The sequence below is a fragment of the Amblyomma americanum genome, chromosome 2, assembly GCF_052857255.1.
Source record: "Amblyomma americanum isolate KBUSLIRL-KWMA chromosome 2, ASM5285725v1, whole genome shotgun sequence".
Classification (NCBI taxonomy): Eukaryota; Metazoa; Arthropoda; class Arachnida; order Ixodida; family Ixodidae; genus Amblyomma; species Amblyomma americanum.
Window position 1 is genome coordinate 95,121,144 of NC_135498.1, and position 12,987 is coordinate 95,134,130.

A 12,987-nucleotide genomic window follows, 5' to 3' on the forward strand; every position below is an offset into this window, starting at 1 on the left:
GCCTACCACGTGAAGGCGGCTGCAAACGCGGTCGCAGCCAAACCCGTGGACGTATTCCAACACCTTTTCCGATTTGGTAAATTCGTATTGTAAGCTGTGCGGCGAGCCTCCCACCTTGGACCACATAATCTGGGGCTGCACGGAGGATCCGCCTCTGACAGATCTAGTCACATCTCCCGCGCTTGCAAAATTGGAAGCTGTTCTCGCCAGCCGGGCCCGGAAGTTCAGTCCCGGGCCATGCGTCCTTTCGTGCGAGATCCCTGTGGTCGAATGTGGCCCTCACCGTGTACTGTTTTGAAATACATTTAGGCGGCAGTCATCGTATTCGGCAAGAAGCTAGACGTGGTCTCAGTTCAAGCAAAGCGACACAGCCAAGTTTCCTATTGGTATGGCGCCTTCAAGATGTCATCTTCATATAAGAGGGTTGGGTACGATGTAGCGACGCAGAACACTGTGGTATTGTAGTTAATTTGCGTCCTGGTGAAGTCTTAATGTCGCCCGAAGTTTCATTATCTGGGAGAGTGTTGGCTTTTTTCGGTACGATTGCATGTTTGGGTCTAAACCAAAGGCAAGAAGCGACTGTCGGCAGAAGTCCTGAGCACAAGAAATTTGCCAACCTGAGAATTCATCTGGAGCGAGTGACTTGGCTCAAAACAAATAAGCTTATTATTAATGCTAAAGCAGTACATGGTTCAATATCAAGCTCATGTCCGCAAAAAAGTGTGCACAAGAAGCGACACAATGTGATGTCAGAAGCCAACGAGTAACGTGAAGAAAATGGTTACGTCACATCACGAATTAATGCTAATTAGAACACCTAATTTATAACTATGTGACGTCAACATAAGAATGTGACATCACACCAAGTCATGAGACAAGGATGTAATGTGCCGTCATACCAGGTCACGTGACAACAGCGCAATGTGACGTCAGGTCAGGTGGCGTGACACCAAGTCCCCACCCTCTGATCCATGAAGGTGTAGATCGAATCATAGCCATGGCATCCCTGGCTGACCTGAATGTGTTGGCAGCATTAGCAACAACATTGGCATCGCAATTTTGAGCAATCGTTCATCGTACAGCGTTACGCGTTATTTCTAGCACTTCTCTTTGCATATACCCGCCGCGGTGGCTCAGTGGTTCGAGCACTCGGCTACTGATCCGGAGTTCGAACCCTACCGCGGCGGCTGCGTTTTTATGGAGGCGCCCGTGTGCTGTGCGAAGTCAGTGCACGTTAAAGATCCCCAGGTGGTAGAAATTATTCCGGAGCCCTCCACTTCGGCACCTCTTTCTTCCTTTCTTCTTTCACTCCCTCCTTTATCTCTTCCCTTATGGCGCGGTTCAGGTTTCCGCCGATATATGAGACAGATACTGGGCCATTTCCTTTCCCCAAAAACCAATTATTATTATTATTATTATTATTATTATTATTATTATTATTATTATTATTATTATTATTATTATTATTATTATCTCTCTGCATATAGCTTACATGTTGTCGTCAAGCTGGAGGCTAGCTTGTGACTCGGATTCGGCCCGATGACATATGTTGTTGTAGTTGTTGCGACTGAAGGAAGGATGAAAAGGAAAGTGCACGGGCCTGCCCACTGGCTTGAGCTGAGACATAATCGCTGCCACATGCAGACAGAGAGGGGAAAGATGTGCGAGGGAAGATTGAAAGAACAGATGCGGGATGGAACAACCGCGTCCGCCGAAGCGACCACACTAGCGGTAACAGATATCCCAATACCCCCCCCCCCCCCCTGCACGAGATTAAAGAGGAGGGAAGAGAGGACTGCTCCCTGTCGAGTTCCTCTGGTAGCTATGGATCACCTTCCCCCACTGCTTAATGATGTCCCAGGCATGAGGCATGCCCTGTATGCCGGCGACATCACGCTCTGGGCAACAGATGGGTCGTTGGGACAGATCGAGGCCAACCTGCAACAAGCGGCGACTTTTATGGACGGATACGCTCTCCCCTGTGGCCTAGAATGCTCCCCGATAATAATTGGGTTTTGTGGAAAAGAAATGGCGCAGTATCTGTCTCATATATCGTTGTACACCTGAACCGCGCCGTAAGGGAAGGGACAAGGAAGGAGTGAAAGAAGAAGGGAAGAAGGAGGTGCCGTAGTGGAGGGCTCCGGAATAATTTCGACCGCCTGGGGATCTTTAACGTGCACTGACGTCACACAGCACACGGGCGCCTTAGCGTTTTTCCTCCATAAAAACGCAGCCGCCGCGGTCGGGTTCGAACCCGGGAACACCGGATCAGTAGTCGAGCGCCCTAACCACTGAGCCACCGCGGCGGGTGAAAATGCTCCCAGACCAAATCAGAATTCGTGCACTTTCGGCCCAATACGAAGTGCATCACCAAAATTTACCTCTCCCTTGCTAGCGGCCCTATCCCTGATCACGATGAGGTAAGAGTGTTGTGACTTTTTATTCACCGCAACCACAATATCTATACAACCCTGAAGAATTCCGCAAGATTGCAGACCACGTGGGGCGCCTGGTTCGCCATATATCTTATGCGAGGAGCAGAACTTGTCAGGCAGCAATGAATATAATGGGTGAAGCAAAAAACTTAGAATTATTGAGGTGATATTGGTCCTGGCTCACTCGGGGAAACCTGGTAACGAAGCGGCACACGTCAAAGCTCGAGTATTCGTCATCCGAGCAGGGGACGCGGCAGTTACTGAGAGTGTCTCAAAGGATGCCCTACCGTCATATCATGACATTACTAACCGTTTTAAACTAAAAAAGAAGATCTTCCCTCCTCCAGTCAAAACGCTATATAAGGAGCAGGAGACCACCTGGAGGCGTCTCCAGACGCGATCCTTAATGATTCCTTACTTACTATCAAAATTCTACCCCGGTGATTACGACCCCGAATGTACACTACGGGGCGAAATAGCCACTTACGATCACATACTGTGGAACTGTGAAGAGGAGCCGCCACTGGAATCTCTAGTAGAATAGTTTCGAGCGATGGGAGGTCGTGTTGGTAAGCTCAGACCCGGGCGTTCAAATCCGGGCCATTGAATGGGCTACTCAGGTCTGTGTCAGCAGAGGACTATAGGCACCTAGCACGGACCATCTGCATTTTGCTTTCTGACGAAATAAATCTTTTGCAATTCAATACAGATGCGGTGAATATTGGCGGTATTGTGGGTCATGTCTGGTATGGAGCAGAACACTGTTTTTGTTCACACCCTTGTAGGTCACGTGATAGACGACTGTGAACGGGACCTGATTAGGGCAGGCTGATTCGGCTCGGCCTTTTTCTCAGCTGGATGTCACCTATCCCGGCGCAAAGTGGCGGAGGTCAGGCGCCGGACCTGTATTTATACAGAGTTATTCGTGTAACTATAAGGGCTTATGTATAGTAAAATACGAGGCGTTGTTTAAAAAAAAGCACTGCTGTGCACATTGACTAATGGGCCCATTTCAAGCGCGAGTAATTTTTGCCTGACTGACTCCACTATGATAAGCTTTATTCAGACATGCGCGAATACTTACTAGCTGCTCTGTTATCAACGATAAGGGTGTGAGGTGATTTGGCGATTTAATTTGAATTGCATTTCCTTCTGATTATTCTGGCACTTCGTGCAAATGTACAATTGTAGAATATGTAGAATGCAATGTTTTGCAACACTTCACTGTTTTATAATTAGGTTTTCGTAGGTGCCTAACATTTACGTCCACAAAAAGAGCAGTATTGATGCTGCATTTCAAGTAAATGGCGGATTGGGGCTACGCCTACTCTAAAAAAGCAATAGCATGCACCTGGGCTTCTTCATTTCGCGCGTGCGATGTGCAGAATTGAAAAATACGGCACTTGTGAGATCAAGCGGAACTAATATTGTTTTATTAAGCTGGTCTCTCCTGGTAATCTTCTCTGCATACTGATGTCCCGGAATCCACATCAAAGCAAACTTTCGTGGCAGCCGAAAGGGCGATCTTGCTCCCAGTTTACTCTGGTGCCATTTTCGTGCTTCATAGGCTGCGTCTGCTGCTCGCAAGCATACTCTTGGCCCACGCTGAATAAACTGCAGCCGCAAACTCTCCTCGGGTATTGAAACAAGCCTTCTGCAGACGCAGTACATATCTGTCTGCAATCTGCTCCATGTTGATGAAGTGGTGACGTCCAGGCTTCTGCTTGGGGAAGGGACAGTTCGCCCTTCCCCTCTTTATTTTCTTGTTATTTAGGAGTAAGCCGTGTCTAGAGGGGTCAGGTCTATCGCAGTCAGGCCGTTGCCTCCCGGAGGGAGAGGATGGGCTCGTCCGCGTGCAGATCGCCGGGGATCCCTTCATGTCTGGGTATCCGGACGAAAAAATTGCAGGGTACACTTAAGGTCCACCTCAATAGTATGACACGATTGCGTACTGGGTTAAGACCCCTGTCAAGCGGGCAAGTTAAGTGCACTTACGGCGAGTGCACTCGGTTTTTAAGTGCACTTTCCCAAATCTTAACGTCGCAGCGGAGTGTACTCTCAGATGAGTGCACTCAAGTCGGAGTACGTTCACGGAACTCACTTTACTGGCCGAGTGCGTAGCCTCGCAGCCAACGGTTTGAAGGAGTGCCTAGCCTCGCCACCAACGCTTTCAACGACGCAAAATGTAATGCATAGAAAAAGGACACAGCAGTTCATTTCAGTTATTAAACAGCTTTTAAACAGGTTGGTTAAGCAGCACAAACTGGGCACCCTTGAAAGCGTCCCGCACACGCCTGTTACGAGGGCTCGAAGTGGGATACCTCCAATCGTGATGAGGAGCGTTAAAGTCGCCTCCGACTCAAATCGGGCACTCTGCGTACTGCTGACGGATACTTAAAAACCAGCAAGGGATAAATACGGGAGGAAGCACCACCGGCTGGTCTAACGTAAAATCAAACGACCACAACAGTTGCCCTCCTGAATTTCGCAGCCATGGCCAATACCTTTTGATATGACGTGTGCCAGTTTTCGAGAGCAAGGCGTACACGAGGAAAACGTGGGTCCACATACACCGCCGCCTTTCCCGGGGGAGCAGCAGTTTGTACCCGACGGTCTATCATTGAAGGAGAAATGTAATCGATGGCAAGGCGTTCGTTTCCTGTAGCAACATAGCCCATACCTGTGAATTCGCATCTTGTGAATTCGTAGTCGTTTCTTGAGCTCTCCCACCTTCGTGGAAATGCTTCTGCAGTTCCACTGCAGCACAGCAGCACGACTGGGACTTGCCATTTGCAGTTACTAGCACAAGCGCTCTAGTGTCACGGACGTCAGGTTGGGCAACTTATTGACCATAAACCGGTGCAAAGAACTCGCAGTTGTCCAGTGGCATTGCGGTAATCTTTGAAGAGGCGGCAGGAAAGGACACTGGTGGGCGGGAGGGAGGCGACGTTGCTGCGCCGTTGATAGATGTGACGGATGATTCCGCTGCCTGTCTACGTCGAGTGAGCAGTTCACGGTATTGCCGGAGCTTCGTGACCTCCGCTAAAAGACGTGCGATTTGTTCGTAGACTGCGGGAGTTCAGGCACACTACGCTGCTTTGTTGGCTGATTTCGGAGTCATTCTTTTCGCACAGCATCGTTAGAAGGCTGCTGAGCAGCTGCAGGATCATGCGAGGTGTGCTCAGCAAGCTCCGGCCACTCGTCGTCATCCCACTGGAGATCTGCGAACCGATTGGATGTCTGCAATGAAGTTATACTGTCATGTATTGGCCAATGCTTAGTCATTCGACGACGAGCCTTTTGTGTTGAATTTTGTTTTGTCGGACAGCTTGGAGATGTTATCACGTGGTCGTCGGATTTACAGAGGCCGCGTCCACAAGCCACTTTCCCTTCCGATGGACAGGTGCTCACAGAATAATTCGGAACGCCAGACAGGCGGCCACTCGAACCTAGATTAGACCTGCCTTACTCCAAAAAGTCTAGCGCTTGGGGCTTTTTACCTTTGAGAAGGGTGCTTGACGAGCGGTGTCTGTGACGCGCAGCGTGTTCACGCGCTGTCCACCGCAATCTCACACACGTGCGGCTTGCGCTGTGTTGTCGCCGATCTGCATTCATCTGTGCAGACAGTCACGCTCTCTGTCATTGGCGCTACGGCTAGCATAGAACTGCTGCTCTTATATTAAAACACGTAAGCTGAGTTTGGGAAATCTCACTTCTTGGGCAATCCCTCCCTCAGTTTTATTTTCTATCTTGAATGAAAGCGCCATTTCAGCAAAATAGCGAGGGTTCGTTTGTCGGTGTAAAATAATAGTTATAGAGATATTCTTTCTCTATAAATTAAGCGTCGCATTTCTCAGCACATTTTCATGCACAAAACATTTAGGCAGCCGGCTCTTATTAGTTGCCTATTCGGGGTCACTCACTGAGGTCGTACGAGTTGAATGCAAAAAAGTTGGAGCGGCGGGCACGGTGACACAGAGTTACCTTTCTGTCCTTTTTTTGGCTGTTCTGGAAAAAAACAAACCCAGCCTGATTCCTGCTGTGTATCTGCAAAGTGCTTTCCATAGTATTTTTGTTGTATTTAACTCGTAGGGCCTACTCTTGATTAAAAGCGTGTAGTCATGTCAACTCACGCAAACGCGCGATCAAATGCAAGAATACTCGCCGCAAGGGGAAAAACGAAGCTACCAGATACCACAAGGGCGCAGTGTAGAAATGCCTTCAAACCTCAGTGATACTCTTGAGCCTTAAACATAAGTTTTATACAGTGCTCGATGCATGAAAAAAAGCCTCCTGTGGATCAACCCAACAAAAACAAAAATCTCCTCACAACCTCCTAGAAATATCCCATCAGGACTTTTGGAATGTCCCCAGGAGGTTTGCATTTTTCCCGAAGACGTCCAAAAACGGCCCCACAACTAGCCGTGTCCAAGAAGTTGTGCGTCCCAGGGACAGCCCCAAAAGGTTACTGCTAGATTTCTCGGCTCTGGCTCAATAAAATTATTTCTTCTTTTTCATGCAGACTTCAGCCATCTAAGGGCACATATGTGCCCAATTTTAGGCACATGCTTATGTTACAGGTGGTGTAATACATATGTCAACTCGCGTGAATGATTGCTGGCTAGGCCATTCAGACTTATCTGTTTACATGGCATATGTGCTTTAACAAGGTGAAAATTTGGGTTGATTTCTCTCTCACGAAGCGCTATTGAAGGTATGCAGACGCATATGTCGCTCTTTGGTCGGATGTTTAAGGCTTCTTCAATCGCCCTGGTCCGTTGATCAAAATACGACGGGATGACCAATGTGTTGATAAGCTGCGGCGCGCATTCATGCTCTCTGCAATGTTTTGCTAATTCACTGCTGATGACGCCCTTTAGGGATCTTTCGTGCTCTCGAAGCCGTTTATTCAAACAGCGCCCTGTTTGACTAATGTATGTGCGTCCGTATGACAGAGGTATTTCATAAACCCCGCTTTTCACACATTTCACTTTTTTTTTTTCGGGTGTTTTTTCTTGCATTGATTTTTTTTTTGCTCGCTGCTGACTTTGGCGCACAGGCTCCTTAACTTGTTGCGTGCTGACATGAGCACTTTTACACCAGCTCTAGCTCTTACCCTTTTGCGACTGTGGGAAATGCCATTAATGCAAGGAATGACCGCGTACGGCTTCCTTTATTCTGATGTGGTTGTGACATATTTTCTGCCTCTAGGTGCTTGCAGAATCCCTTCTGCGACACTGGATGGCTGTCTCGTTGGACAACCTGCTGCTTTCAGCCGACGGTTCTGGGTGTCGAAACTTCCTTGAACCTCATCATGACAGGATCTCGTCAATGCGGCTCTCATTGCTGTTTTTTTCTACCCCAGCTTGATGATCTTGGAGTGCGCAGATGTGTAGGGGAGCAGTCCCTTCTAGCTTCGTGGTCCGTACCGCCAGCATATGTGAGCGCCTAGAAAGGCTAGCGTCAAGTCAAGAAATCACATAACGTTGTTTTCTGGGAGTTCACTTGTTATTTCTAGTCCTAGTACTTCTAGAGATTCTAGTCCTTAGCAAAAGTAGCAATGAGAGCCGCATTGACGAGATCCTGTCATCATGAAGTTGGAGGAAGTTTTGACGCCTAGAACAGTCGGCTGAAAGTAGCAGTTAACCCTACGAGACTGCTATCCAGTGTCACAGAAGGGATTCCGCAAGCTCTTAGAGGCAGAAAATAAGTCACAACCACATCAGAAGAAAGGAAGCCGTAGGCCGTCATTCCCTACATTAATGGCATTTAATAATAATAATTGGTTTTGGGGGAAAGGAAATGGCGCAGTATCTGTCTCATATATCACAGTTTCAAAAAGGTAGGCGCAAGAGCTGGTGTAAAAGTGCACATGTCAGCACCCAACAAATTAAGAAGCCTGTGCGTCAAAGTCAACAGCGAACAAAGAAAAATCAATGCAAAAAAAGCACCGGAAAAACATTTGAAATGTGTGAAAAGCGGGGTTTAGGAAATACCTCTGTCATTCGGATGCACCGACATTGGTCAAACGGGGCACTGTTTGAATGAATGGCTTCGAGAGCACGAAATATCCCTAAAGGGCGGCATCAATACAATGGTCATCCCGTCGTATTTTAATCAACGGACTAGGGAGATTGAAGAAGCCTTCAACATCGGGCAAAAGAGCGACGTATGTGTCTGCATAACTTCAATAGCGCTTCGTGACAGATAAATTGATTATCTGCTTGCGTTGTCCTAATATTTTACCACGTGTGCACCTTATGCGTTTGTCATGATTCTGTCCTTTCCTTATTGCACGAGCCAGATGTATATATTCGATGGAACGTGGATTAAAAATCTGGTTGTTAGTGTTGATTCCGCCTCTCTCTTCTTTGTTTCGTGCTGCGCTGCTCCCGCCACAAGAACATGAAATGTGCTAGAATTTTACACACAATGAAATATTAATTCAAAAATTCGCCCGATCCCGCCCATATAACAAGAAATAGCAGCGCAATACAGATGTAATTTCAGTTTATTAGATGTGCTCTTTGCATTTAAATGAATACAAACAAGAGACGCATATGTATGCACCATTTAACACACAATGTGCGGAGCACTACGGAACCAGCAAATAATAATGGCAAAAATTTTCTCTAGCTCTGAGACATCTGAAAAAAAATGAAGCAATAAAAACAATACAGGCTGAAATTTTATGCACCTTAAGCAAACATTATAAAGGGTAGAAAAGCATATATGCACACGCAAAAGCAAACGCATGTAAAGAGCAACCTGGGTGCCAAAAGAAAAGACGATATGGGCGTACGATACAGGTACGGGGTTTCAGGTTATGGATATTCTGCAGGGTGAAACTTCCCTCTCGCTTTGCCTCTCTCACGAGCCTCGGAGTAATCTTGAGCGTGTTATCAAAACAGGAAAAAAATTAATTCTATGAGGCGAAAATGAAAAAACGAGCATAAACCACATACCTTGACGACGTTGCCAACAGAAACCCGGGGATGAAATAAAATGCGGAAACTATATATATGAATTCAACGCAGCCTTCTGTCCTGCGCCTTCTCACGGCACAGCGAACGCTCAAACATACGCGTTACATCCTCGTTACACCCCCGTTTTTTTTCTTGTGACTAATTGTGGAGATAAGACAGCTTGGAGCTGGATGGGAAGGGAGGGCGTCTTGAGGTAGGAGCCCTGGCTCGCGGCACCCATGGTACAGCAGACCACACGTGCGCCACAATGCGGCGTGGGAGGCGAGGTCAAGGTGATCAAGGTACAAGTAATCCGGTGGGGTTGGGTTGGGAGTCAGCGACGCGAACACAACACAAACTGTACCGCTGCGACAGGACGGCAATGTAGGTAGAGCAGGTTAATCCATGGGCACTCGCAGCAAGAGTCTGGTGGGCTTCCGAAGATCTCTCCCGCCTATGACCGCAGTGGACGGCCACGCTGCCACCAACAACACGCCACAGTCGTCGGAGGTGCTGAGGGATGCAGAGTGCGGGCTAGAAGTCGCCCATTGCCTTGAAATCCGCTGCCGCAAACGACGCCTGTTAGAGCGCCATTATGGTGTAGGGCCGTGAAGCTGTGCAAAAGACTTGCGATGCGCCGCGCGCCGCTGCACCAGTTCCAAAAGGAATTATGTGGGCACACCGAGGTGCGCGGGAAAGCTGCCATGAATCCGCAGCTAAGAAGTCCACGACAGCCCAGTGATGAGAGCAAGAGCTGCCGCGCGCTGGGGCTTGCGCGCGAGCGGCTAGGGGCTGCCGAATACATGTGCGCAAGATGGCTTCCGTCCAGCGAGGAAGCCGGGCGAGCGACGGGAGGTTCATTACTGCGCCTCTGTTAGACAGCGGCGCAGCGATGACTGCTGGTAGTTGGAGATGCCTGCAGGGACCGCGCACCGTGCTGAAGTTGGAAACACTATTGAAGACGGGTACGTTGGTGACCGCCGCTCCCGGCGATGCGATGAAAATCCAGACCGTCGTCGCCTGCCTGCCTGCAGCATGGAGCCGGCTGCCCACGAGAGAGGTGCGGGTGAACTGCGCTTCCTTCGGCTGTTCGAACAAAACTGTCTGATCTCTCAAAACGGCGAGTGCAAGCGCAAAGTCTTCTCTCCCCGTAGCTTTTGGCGCGAGGGAGAGAGAAAAGGGAGCGAGGAGTCAATCTGTATTTTTTGTTGAAAAGCATTGGTCCCAAAAACGTTCTCCCAGTTACCTTTCTGGGATCAAAATACTGTGATTTGATTTTGTTTTTGCTTAACACCCTCGAAAAAACGTTTCTAAGACATTAGTGGGCGCACTTCCCTTTTGGTTGTGTTTCTATGTCCTGCCTCTACGGCCTGGAAATGTTCGATAAATGTTGTACTTGGACAGGGACATTCCATCCTTTCTGGGCTCTCCTGGGGAGGTACGTTGTTTGCTGGGAAGTAGGCACTGAGAAATCCCCCATCTTAGCTTTTTAGAACAGTTTTAATGCCGGTAGCCCTTTTACTCCCGCTAAAGGATCCGTCAAGTATTTGTCAAAATATTCCTTTAATTCACTATACAAATTGAAACTGTACAAGTAATTGCGCAAGAAATGGAGTTCGCACACCCGTTATCGAATCTCAAAAAGTGCGAGAAGTGCTGTGGTAGCCAATCCGCGGAGCTCGTACACTGTCATGGAAACTTCGGCTGCATCACAGAATGGATTCATATACCGTTGCCAAAGCGCTGCAAGCAGTCCACACGCGATTAGAGATTACGTTGGGCATCGCGAAAAAAGCATGTCACAGACACTGCACTGCGCAGCCCACCTGTTTCTGCGCTAAGAGGCCCTTGCGCTAGCGTTCTGGAGCAGCAGAGCTAATCTAGGTTCACTGGGGAACGCGGCTCGCTCCTTAGGGAGCCAGCGCATGCGCAAGCCGCGGCTGTAATCTTCCGCCGGCGCCCGACCGCCTGCGCGGAGTTCCGAATTATTAGACAGTTTTTGCTGTGCGTACGCAAGTGCTTGCGTACGCGAAGTGGTACGGCGCTGCGTGCGTTACGCTGTCCGCTCGGAAGTATACCTTTAGCTGGCCGAGCCGTAGCGTCCCTTCGGCGCACGTAGCGCCATCTAGTGCCAAGACGTGAAAGTACATCAACGCTCGGTTGAAGAAAATTTCATCCGTGATTACTGATAACTAGTGTGAATGCTTTGGGAGCCTTTTTTGATCCAAGAAGAAAAACTATGCAAACCGAAGAAAATGTAAGAACTAGCTAAAAGCTAGAAAACTGCTTCGCCAGGTGTCGTTGCTACGAGGAAAACACACTGTACTTAGTTAGGCCTAGGAGCTTGAAAATTGCCAAATTATCTTATAAACAGGGGCTAGTTATCGCTTATACCGCTACGTGTGGGCAAGAGTAGGCGAAATAAAAGTGAACCGCTACCATTTGATCGAGCTATTGCGTTGGAGAATCCAGCGGCGACATGTATTTATTCCGAAGCGGGTGAGCTGGGCGCCGCCATCTTGTCAACGTTAGCGTACGCAACGCAAAGTCCGCTGGCTAGCGTACGCACGCAAGACGCAAGGCTTGCGCTTGCGTTCTTAGCATGCGCACCACTGTCCCCGCAAACTCCTTGCGTACGCTAAGCCGTTGCGTACGCACAGCTAAAACTCTATTCTGTGAGCACCTGTACCTTCACCTCTGCCAGTGAAGGTACAGGTGCTCACAGAATAATTGGGAACACCGCCTGCAGCAGTGAAGAGGCTGGATTTGCGCATATGTCCAGTTCGGGAGCAGTTATAGCAATATACGGCATCGGTTTATATGGCTGAAGCCGTAAAACGCAGCCATAATAGAACAGACATGCAGGTAGTGTCAGAGGGCCTTGTAAGGCGACTAAGCAAAAGGGCCGCTTTCCCATGCGTCGGTCCTTGATGACACGGTGCGTGGGACAGTAAAGCTCACGCTGGAGTGCAGTTTGATCCCCAGTGATGTCGACGCTGTAGACGACGCAGAGTTCCTAGGGTGTAATAATCCGGGACGTGGGCCGGGTTTGCCGCGGTAGGCTTACTGCCGTTAACCTGAACTCAGCTACGCGCTGCGTCGAACACGCAGAGTCCAAAAATTTCGAAAATAAAGCCGCACTTGCCAGAAAAACAATATCCTCGTGGTCCTCTTATATTCCTCCGTCGATAGAGCACAAAAGCCAGGAGAGCAAGATGGAAAGACTGCCGGAAAACGCCAAAATTCGCGGCGCTCATGTGAAGCGCGCCCGCTCGCTTCGGTGTCCAACTGGCGTCCCTTGGAAAATTTCCCGCAGAAGGGAGGTGGTAGCAGACCCCAATGAATCCAGAAACGTGATGAGTAAGAGCTACCGCTCTTAAAAATTTTGGCTCCACTTCACGCTGTGAAGTGGTTGAACAGCGAAGCTATAATGTTTGCATTGAATTTTTGGGCTGGCGTTTTTTGCTTACGACGACGACACGAAAACGCGACCGTAACCGGGAAACACACTAGGTGAGAAGGAACATGCTTCGCATTGTTTGCAGGCGCCGTTCTCGTACATAATCCGGTTCGCACTTCACACAAGA